Source organism: Nicotiana tomentosiformis, chromosome 1 (genome assembly GCF_000390325.3).
Source record: "Nicotiana tomentosiformis chromosome 1, ASM39032v3, whole genome shotgun sequence".
Taxonomy (NCBI): domain Eukaryota; kingdom Viridiplantae; phylum Streptophyta; class Magnoliopsida; order Solanales; family Solanaceae; genus Nicotiana; species Nicotiana tomentosiformis.
This window is the reverse complement of record NC_090812.1, coordinates 37,670,748-37,681,242: the sequence shown is the minus strand read 5'-3', so window position 1 is coordinate 37,681,242 and position 10,495 is coordinate 37,670,748. Positions and strand designations below refer to the sequence as shown.

At 34.5% G+C, this 10,495-nt stretch overlaps 1 long non-coding RNA gene across 2 annotated transcripts; it reads right to left on the bottom strand.

Moving 5' to 3' along the window:
* Nucleotides 1-685: 685 nt before the first annotated feature.
* LOC104088779 (uncharacterized) lies at nt 686-7,581 on the bottom strand. 2 transcript variants are annotated; one of them, XR_011409604.1, is made up of 3 exons: nt 7,310-7,569; nt 1,486-2,210; nt 686-1,395 (listed from the first exon to the last, which is right to left on the bottom strand). It is a non-coding gene; the product is annotated as an uncharacterized lncRNA (long non-coding RNA). The 2 variants fall into 2 exon arrangements; XR_011409602.1 differs by having other exon boundaries at nt 686-2,210; nt 7,310-7,581.
* Between the last annotated feature and the right edge of the window lie 2,914 nt (nt 7,582-10,495).

Sequence of the window (10,495 nt, the reverse complement as noted above, 5' to 3'; positions counted from 1 at the left end):
AAAATCAATACTATTATCAGTCTTAGAATATGCTTTGCATAAGCAAATTTAAGGCTTTAGCAATCTCGCAATAACATTATTTTCCTAACTTATCAACACCTATTTTGCTTCCTTTGGAGATGTTCTTGATCAAGAATCCGTCAAAAAGTATAAATTGGCTTAGGACTTTCGTGGGGGAAACCCTAGGGGAAAAGACAAAAATAACAAACCTAGTTTAAATAAGGAATTGTTTATAAGAGTTAAATTTTAATTTGATTTTAGAATCTTAAATGTTAGAATATTTTACATATTTCAAATAAAGAATGACTTAATAACCATAATTGTAGTTTATTTCTAAGTCCTAAATATTAGTAAAATTATTAAATTAAAATTCACTGCAAGAAAATACTTATTTTGTGGGGGTTATTTTGACAATTTGTGACGGTTTTCAACCTCCACAAAATTTACTGCAGCGATTTTAAAAAATTCCACAGTTATGAGTGCCACGAGCAATATTGAGACGGTTTTTTAAAACCCCCACGACGACCCCCACTAATTGAAATTTTAATTTGTGGAGGTTTTCAAAGACAATTAATGGCGATTTATAACCTCCAAAAAATAATAACAATGTTTTAAAAAATATTACTTGTGGGGGTTTATAACCCCCCTTAATATGATCTCGCTGTTTTAAAAAAATAATGAAATGTGCAATTAAATAAATAATTTTATTGAAAAACTTATAACATAAATCAAACTCCATTACAAATAACCATAATAACAATTAACAAACATCAGATGCTCAAATCCTTATAAAACTAAACTAATATTAACTCGTGCAAGGTAACTCAAAATATTAATCATTCGGAATGGAAACTTATAGTACTATGTATTTGCTTGATGATTTGTATTGCTATCACCCGATAATCCTCTTGATGTCAACCGATGATCCTCTTACTCCACAATTAAAGTAGACTCACCGTCAAGATGAAATAATAAAATAAAAATATTTGATGAGAAACTTGAAGGCCCTACTATTTCTCTGATGATGTCAATCAAAGTAGGCAAACATATCCAAAATGTTCAAATTTAGTTACAGAGAAAGGGAAAGTACTGGTTACATAAAAAAGAAACAAAATAGAAATTTTCTTGCAGATAAATCTGCCACTTGATTTAAAAAGGGCATTATGCTGAAGTTGTTAGAAAGTCACATGGCAAGAGCTTAATTACATATTTATTTCCTCGTGTATCATCACAAAACTCAGTTGCACAAATACCACTGTCTTTCTAGCTTTAAAAAAATATTACTGCCAAAATATAGTTAAACTCAATTGGCTAACATTAGAACTAAATTAAAGTATTATAAGTTGGTAATCCAACACAATGACTAACAAAGTAAAACTTGCATTAAAATCAAAGCTAACAGCATCTCGAAAATTAAAGTAGAAGAAAATAATATACTAACAAAATAGGATTGGTAAACTAATAATTAGTTAAACAAAATCAAACCAATGCCAAAACCATTTAAAGTTAACATCAAACAAAGTGAAGTCAATTTTAACAATGGGACTTTGACAACAAAATATGGTTAAACTAATTATGTAATTTGTACCTGTCCATCAATTAATATGTTGGAAATGAAGATAAATAAATGTGGCGTTTTTCAACCTCATAAGTCTACCCATTCAGAGCACTTTGTGCCAGAATAATTATGCACTCTGAATGGAGCTCAGCAGAGGACTAAATATTCAAACATGTAGATGTCAATGATTCAACATCAATCCTACAAAACCATTACACGTTAAAGAATCAAAGTGGTGAACTTCTTCAATGTCAAAATCAAATTGACGATTAGAAATTCCTTAAGAAGCTACAATTACATAATACATGTAAGAGACAAACTACTGATCAAAAACCTTAAGCAGTCCTTTTAACTTACATGTTGGAGCACAGTTTCTTCCTACCTTACTCTGAAATTTATGAAAATCTTTAGAAAAGGGTAAAAGCATAAAGTGACAGAATGTTACGTCCTAGTAAATAGAATTAGATGACACTTTATATAATCTTAAATTAATCGGCAAGATGCATCAACACATTTCAAAGTCAAATTTATAACATACGATAAAAGATACCTTTTACCAGTTCTCCATAAAATAACTCCAAAATATGATCCAGTCTTGCTTGATGTCTCACGAGGAAAGGCGCAGATGGTTTGTGTACAATTTTTTAGCAGCCTGTGTAACACCAAAGAAGTACATCACTTTCCAAAAATTCATTCTTAGTGAAATGGTAAGTATAAACTTCAAGCTAAAACAAAATCATTAACTCTAATTAAGTAGTTCAGCAGAATTCACCTCAAAAGCAGCTGCATATTTTAACTTTAAATGAGTGTCAGCCATTAGCTTTTACCCATACTCACATACCTTAGAATCATGAGCTCATTTTGTCTCTCTATACCTCATTTTATTAGGACATAGAGCTCTCTAGTTAGACTTATATGCCTTATAGAGCTTATAGATCTATCAATAATCAAGAATAAATTGAATAGCACCAATATCACCCCCAAGAAGTAAACCTATACTAGTTACCTGAAATATGATATAAGTGATAGTTGAATACAAAATTTATGTCGTATTATCTCAAACAAGACTTCCTTAAACCAACAAAAATGCACCTAATCTGCCGCTGCTTCGTTTTTCCCTAATCATGCTCCAAAATAAACTAATGTAGAAAAAAATGAGACAAACATCAAACTACAAAAGTAAATCATTCGAATAGCAAAAAAATAAGATGAAGGAAAGTTTATAAAGCAACTGCTGAAGGACCGATATTCTACCTTTTCTAGAATTTATCAACTATAGTTGGTTAGATTAGAATTTTAGTGGTAGATGAACTATATGAACCTTTATCATTGGAATGCTTTTTGAGAATGTCCTGAAGTTATGTTTTCATAATGTTTATTTACATCCTAGTAGGTGTCTTGACCTGGACTCATCACTACTCTACTGAGATTAGACTTGATACTTACTGGGTACCGTTGTGGTGTACTCATACTACGCTTCTGCACATGTTTTTGTGCAGATCCAGGTACGTCTGTCCGTGCCAGACGCTATAGTTGATTTGAGTTGTTATTTTGGGAGACTTCAAGGTATACCTGCTCCACGTCCGTAGGCCTCAGAGTCACCTTCCTTTTTCTTTACTTGCTGTTGTATTTTCATTCAGACATTGATGTAGTAGATATTTTAGCTTACTTTGTAGAGCTTATGACACAGTTCCATCGATTTTGGGTGAAAGTATTTGTTGAGATTTTGTTTCGTGGGATTTTATGAGTTATTAGACTTGTTTTAATATTTCTGTTAATTATATCTATCAAGTTATTATCGAATGTTAGGCTTACTTAGTCGTAGAGACTAGATGCCATCACGACATCCTACGTAGGGAAATTGGAGTCGTGACACTGAAGCTTATCGAATAAATCATCAACGTGTGGCAGTGGATACTTGTTCTTGATGGTATCCTTGTTCAACTACCTGTAGTCTATACCCATTCTCATAGAACCATCTTTTTTTTTTAATAAACAACATCGGCGCACCTCAAGGTGAAACACTAGGCATGACGAACCCCTTATCCAACAATTCCTATAACCGCTCCTTCAATATCTTCAACTTAGCAGGAGCCATGCGATACTGTGGAATAGAGATGGGCTGAGTGCCCCATGCCAAATTAATACTGAAATCAATATCCCTATCGGATGGCATGCCGGTAGGTCTGCAGGAAATACATATGAAAACTCCCTCGCTACTAGAACTAACTCAACAGTAGGAGTATCGACACTAACATGTCTGACAAAAGATAGATACGCCAAACACCATTTCTCAACCATCTGTTGAGTCTTTAAAAATGAGATAACTCTGCTAGGAGTATGCTAAGAGAACCACTCCAATCCATCCTCCGCAATCTTGGCATAGCCAACGTTACGGTCTTAGCGTGACAACCAAGAATAGCATATACGCAGACATCTAATCCATACCCGAGATCATGTCAAAGTCCATCATATCTAACAACATAAAGTCTTCTCTCGTCTAAAATCCACATATATTGATCACACAGGACCAATAAACTTGATCCACTATAATGGAATCCCCAACCGGTGTAGATACATGAACAGAAGTAACAAGCGAATCGCATGGCATATCCAAACAAGGAGCAAAGTAGGACGACACATATGAATAAGTAGAGCCAGGATCAAATAATACTGAAGTATATCTATGGAACACATAAACAATACATGTAATAGCTGCATCAGAAGTGACGACCTCGGTCCTCCCTGGGAACACATAGCATCTAGTCTGACCTCTACTAGTCTGAGCTCCACCTCTAGGACGACCACGTCCTGAATGGCCACTACCTCGAGCTGGCTGAGCGGGTAGTGTAGCAACCAAAGTAGGAATCATAGTCTAACCTCCCTACTACCATGAACCTCTGTGAAGATGGGGGAAGTATCTCCTAACATGCTCCATGTCTCCACATTCATAGAAATCCCTAACAGGAACTGACTGTGAGGCCTGAGTCGGACCCCGTGAACCGGAATATCCACCAGAAGAATCGGGTGCTGATGAACCCTGAATAGAAGGAGTGCAATGAGAACTATGCACTAGAAGTGCACTGAATAAAGACTACACATAAGCTCCTCGATCAGGTGGTAGTGTACGATAAACTGGCTTGCTAGAATAGCCTCTCCCAAATCGACCTAGGCCTCTAGATGAGGCACCACTGAAGCTACTTGAATGTCGGGGAAACACGGTGAAATGCACTCTATTGGACTCCACGAGTCCCACCAACTCAACATAGTTAGGAATCTACTACTCAATGGGAGTTACTGGTGTCTCCACAGCGGCTACTTGAGCAAGGCCCCTAATTGTGGTGTGTGCTCTACCTCTGTCTTTGCCTCGGCCTTGGTCCCTCGCGGCCCTGGCCTGGGGTACTGGCACCTTCTCAGCTATACCATAATAACGTGTCCTCATAATATGTGAGAGAATAGAAAATCAAAGAGTGAAACAAAAGAGAAATTTTTCTAATAGCCTTGTAGCCTCTCAAAGATATTAATTACTAAAGCAACCTAATAAACTTTAAGATTTCAACTCACTCCTTGGATACTGGCTTTTGAAAAACCATTCAAACTACATGCAAGCCATAGGCGCCAAACAATTAAATAAGCTTTGATCAGACGGAGCCCCTAGTTTATCAGAGAGCATAAATCGGGCAGATATACTTAGAATTCTACGATTTCGTATATTTCATCACTATCTACTGTCATTGTAAAGCTAAGTTTGCTCACGTAACAGATAGTTGTTGCGACCAAACACACTCACGCAAGTATACGCGGTCGTTAAGTAATAGAGTAGTGAATAAAGTATCGTTCCTACGAAGACTTATGATTAACTTTTGACTAATTCAAACTCAAATAGCCTATCGATTCAAGCGATTTCTTATAAAATAGATAATTGTCTAATTTACTACCTAAAGTCTATCAAGTAAAGACTTACTAGAAATACAACACTTAAATAGTTTTATATGACAATCAATGGGAGATAATATTCCAAGATCACGGGTTATCTAACAATCATGTTGCATTCTTAGCTTAAAATAACTAATTGATTTATATGGATTGTTGGTTGACAGGGTTGATATTACTCATAAGAATCTGTCGAATCCTTACTCGCCTATTCAAATTAACTTAATACATATATGTCTATGGAATTAAGATTAACAAGCACGCATTTACAATTCCTGTATTGCAACCGAGCAAGGCAATTAGGTATATGTCTATCCCAATTGCGAATCCATTCCCCGATGCCCGGGTTTAAGAACTTGCTCTATTTAATTCTATATGCAATCTAGAGTTCCCACTTTCGAGTTCAACTCTAAATTCGTAGATAATATTTCACTGTTAGCTACTCAGCAAAATAATTAAAAACAGAATTAAATAAATAACCCAATATGATAAAACCAACTTCGTCGAATTAAACTTCAAACATCAACATTCATGTATACCCATGACCCTAGAACAATATGCTTCTTAGCCACTCATGTTCATGCAATCATCAAATAACTCACAAGAGTGCATAATAATCAATAAAAGAAGGAAAAATAAGAATTCAAGATGAATTCTGTGGTTCCCCAGCTTTGTAGTGGCTTTTCTCCTCTTCCAAATATGTTAGATGCCCTAAAAGAGGCGTTTTTGGCTTATATATTGCGTACAAGAGTCGTGGGCCAAAGTTCTCCTATTCCTATTCCGACTTGACTACAGGGATTGATGTTGGGGTGGATGCGTCGCATCCACCTCGTCCTCCACTTCTCAGCTTCGCATGCTAGGGTGGATGCGTCGCATCCACCCTTTGTTCCTCCTTCTCAGCTTTGCCCAGGTGCGGATGCTATGGCGGATGCTATGGGCCGACTTCACTGCTAAGGGTGCACGAAATCTGATTTTTTTCTCTAGATTGGATGCGACGCATCCAATCCCTCTTCCTTTACCTAGAGCACATTTTCTTCATATTTTTGCACTCCAAACACCCTAATTCATCACACAACTCAATTAGTCATAAAACCAATAATTAAACCATGTTGGGCATTTTAAGGATCAAATAGCATCAACAAGTGGTTAAAACATGGGTAAAGTAAACCCTCAGGGGTTGGTCCGGTGGCAATTGACTTGAGCCTTGGGGTTTGCTCCCTTTCAAGGTCTCAAGTTCGAAATCCACTGGTGCAAACAATTTATGAGGGTCATCGCACTGGGTAAAACCTGAATTAACCGTGGTGCACTTGCGGGAAACTCCTTGCCGAGGGCCTGTGCACCCCCGGGATTAGTCGGGGCTCAAAGAGACTCGGACACCCGGTGCAAAATCAAAAAAAAAACATGGGTAAAGTAACATCAACACATATCGAAATATGCCCAACATCAATAGTACAACACATTAATCAATAATAAATGCGAGTAATAAATCCATAAACATACATATAATTAAACCCGGTAATTTAATTGGAAGAAATTTATAGAGTTGAGAAATGCAAAAACTAGGGCTGTCGGCGTAAGAGCCAATACGTACAAGTCTTCTGGTTCTCTGCTAAGTTTTCTCTACGGCACTGGTGAGAGCAGCCACTGTTAGTCGTCTCACTCACTCTAACGTACATGAAAAATTATACTACAAAACGGAATAAAAAAATATTTGCTCCGCAGCGCGAGCGGAAGCACAAATCAGGATTCCTACCCGCAATAGCTATGAAGAGACATAGATTCATAGAACAACAAACTAATGGAAACGGATTAACTTACCGGAGTATGTTGAGGGGAGATTGCCGGCGAATTGGGGAGTTCTGGGAGTCTTTGATTTGGGGAAATAGCTAACCTTTTGGGCGTATTTGATTTGGGAAAACCTAAGCCGTAAGAAGAGTGCTTCTTTTTCTCTTTTTGTTAAGTTAAATTTCACAACCAAAAAAAGGCGCTTAAATTTTCTAAAAATTTTAACTTTGCGCTACAAATTTAGTGCGAGATTAGCGGGAAATATATCCCACGCCAAATAATAAGAAAGAATTATTCGAGGTAAATATCAATTCCTTGCTAATAGTTAACTAATCTCAATCATTATTTATACCTCTATTGTAATCTCCACATTATAATTTTGGCACAATTTATTTGCAAAGCAAAAGATCACTTAAATAAGGAACGTAGATTTTTTCCTTAATTGGAGTTGAATTCTTCAATTTTTGTGGACGGCTAAGCAATTTGGTCGTATAATCTATTATAAATAATTTTTTATTGTTTAATTCTTTTCAAAAGAGTTTTGTTATTTAATATATGGAGAAAAAGAAAAAATTATAAAAATATAATTTCTAAAGTTAAAATTACAAAATTGTGGGGGTTAGTAACATCCGCAAATTGTAGATATTGCAGCGATTTGCAAACCTCCACAAAAAAAGCCACAAAAAAGAATTATTTTGTGGGAGTTAAAATTAATGTCACAAAATAAATTAATAGCGGGGGTTTCTAAAAACCCCACAAATAAATCTCCCCAAATTGAGTCTTTTTTTGTAGTGATTTTATCCAATGTAAAATTTATTTTTGAAGGGTAAAAAAGGCGAACGATATTTCGCTAAGAGTTTTCGTGCTTTTAATATAGTATAGATTAGTATTGTAAATGTGTGAAAATATTTTGTAACATTAGTAATGTAATTATTTTTTACAATTTCATTAAATAAAGTTAAAACTCAAAAAATAGATACATAGAGCTAGGGGTGTACACAGGTCGGGTTGGTTCGAAGTTTTCAATTACCAAATCAAACTAATGGTGTCGAATTTTTAAATCTATAAATCAAACCAAACCAACAAAGTCGGGGTTTTCCGTTTTGATTTTTCTCGGGTTTTTCATTTTTTTTCGTTTAGGTTTTTTTTCCGGTAAAGTCTTCATAGCACAAAATATGTAACTTGTGCTCCAAATAATTTCTTAAGCCCTAGTAAGATACAACTATATAATATATTTTTCAAGAAAATAACACAATAATATGATATAAGTCATAGCATTATACTAAAATATTCAATAACAAAGATAATAAAATTACATAAAGCAAATATTGCTAATTAATAAGCCATAATGAAAATTAACATAATCTAAAAATACTATGTAGGCCATGCTAAAATAAGATAGCTAATAAGTACCATTAGTTACATAACTAGGCACTAAAGAAAAACATAAACTAAGTTATTCATTTTCATTATAAATCAATGTAAAACTAAAAATAGATATCCAACACTATCGGCATTCCTAGTGTTGAATTGAATTTCTTTTATTAGCATTAATATTGACTTGAACTTTGTTTGACTTACTATATTTGTGGGTTATAAAATTTATTTACCATTCAAGAATGTTAAGTCCAATTTTGATAATACGTTAAAAGATAACTGTGAAAATTTTTAAGAAATATTTATAAATTACATTACAACAAATGTTTATATAATGTATTATCGGGTTGGTTTGGTTTCGATTTGACTTTTTTAGTTAAAACCAAAGCAAACCAATTATGGTCGGATTTTTTTTTTTCCAATACCAAACCACATCAGATTTTTTTTTTCTAATTTGACTCAGATTATCGATTTAGTACGATTTATCGGTTTTCTTTGTACACCCTAATATAGAGCAACTTCAAAAAATGTATGGAGACATTGTAGTTTCACTTGAGTTAGAGAATGCAAGATTTATGTATGATGGTTTATTCTCATTCATTCTCCCTTCTCTTACTTGGCCCCTCATCTTGCACCAAAAAGAGATATATAAAGACCATCATGATTCATGCCTGAGAAATTCATGAAACCAAGTAGTTTAATGCCTTAATTTGTTCACCTCAAACGTAACATACTTCACCAAGGTAAATACATCACAAAACTAATACTAATATATTACATATTCTTGTACTTCTCCCCCTTAGTTTAAACTACTTTTGTTATCCGATCCATCTAATATTTTTTTTTTCTCATTTTCAACTTCATATTCCTTAGATTTTAATAGCGTCCTTGAGATTGCTCGGTGTCACACCCCTTTTCTATCCCCAAAAAAGATAATGTGTGTTGATTGATGGTGGGTTAAAGAGTTTCTTCAATTAAAGTGACAAACTTTAATAAGGATTATTTTATTTACAGAGTCGCCACTTGGAATTGATTTTTTGGGATGTTCCAAGTCACCTTTTATTTGAATCCTTAGTCAAAAGAAGATTTGACTCTTTTATTATTGGTCTGCAAAAATAAAATCCGGATAAGAAATTCTGTTGACCGAGGAGAAGGTGTAAGGCACTCCCCGAGTCCCGTGGTTCTAGCACGGTCGCTTTATTGACTACAACTTGGCTTGAGTTAATTTTGGATAAACTGTGATTTATTTATTTCCATATTTTATCTATCCGTTTTTTATTATTAAAATATGGAATTATCTTTGAAACAATTCATGTGTGTGAATCTTTTTTGTTTATTGTGCCAAAATTATGTCATGCGTACGTGTACACAATTAATCACGCTTTATTAATTATTAAAATTGCTTGGCCAATGTCACGCGAGCGCGTACCTTGATTTATTTTGGGATCATAATTATGTCAAGCGAACGTATACATAATCACGATAATAGATTTAAAGCACGCCTAAAGCATTATGTGAATTTTAAGAGTTATTTTCCTAAATCTAATTTGAGATTATTATAAGGCCAAGAGTTATGGATTTATTGTGAAGAAAGACGTGACTTAATTATAGAACTAATGGATAAAGATGTAGAGGTCATTGGTATTCATTTATCAACTGCCATAGGCCAACTTTTAAATTTTTACTTTGAGCCAAGTTGAGTTATCCGTCCCAACTAAGAAAGTGGAAAATTCAACAGGCTTTTCTTTTTATAAGAGTACAAGGATATATATCCCATGACTTAAAACCAAATAATAAAATATGATAATAAGCACGTGAAGCCCATCAACAAATGAAACATCA